Source organism: Nomascus leucogenys, chromosome 11, assembly GCF_006542625.1.
Source record: "Nomascus leucogenys isolate Asia chromosome 11, Asia_NLE_v1, whole genome shotgun sequence".
In the NCBI taxonomy this organism is placed as follows: domain Eukaryota; kingdom Metazoa; phylum Chordata; class Mammalia; order Primates; family Hylobatidae; genus Nomascus; species Nomascus leucogenys.
Genome location: NC_044391.1, coordinates 111,400,013 through 111,400,582, shown reverse-complemented (window position 1 = coordinate 111,400,582; position 570 = coordinate 111,400,013).

The following is a 570-nucleotide window of genomic DNA, read 5'->3' as shown; positions in this document are numbered from 1 at the left end:
CCCACACACCCCAATTTAGGAAAGATAAAGTTTGAAAACTGTGCTCAGATCTCTTAACTGAGCTGACCTGGGATAGAACACATTGCTATGCTAAAGAGGCTTTTACTTCTTTATGGAAATCATTTTTGTCAATTAAGTTTCCTGTTTCTATTAATGCTGTGCTTTTTCTAAGTGTCTATTGCTGCTGCTTGACTCTATTTAAAAAATCCAACAGCCTATAGGTGATCTGAGTCAAGCAGACATCTAGATCAAGGGTGAGGAATAGCAGAGAATATTTGCTGGAAGATGAGAGTGAAATACAGCAAAGATATATGAGCTTCAATGCAGCAAGGGCAGTGGTTTTTTAATTATTTTTTGTGATAACTTTTTACCACAATATGTATTTATTTGATAATAAAATTAAAACTTATTAATGAAGAAGGTAGAAAAATATAGAAAAGTGGAAATAATTATTTTAAATATTATAATAGTCATATTACCCAAAGGTAGAACTTTCTAATAATTTGATGTGATTTCTCTAGCCCTTTTTCCTTTCCCAGAGATAGGCTTTGGGGTTTATTCTTATTTTTT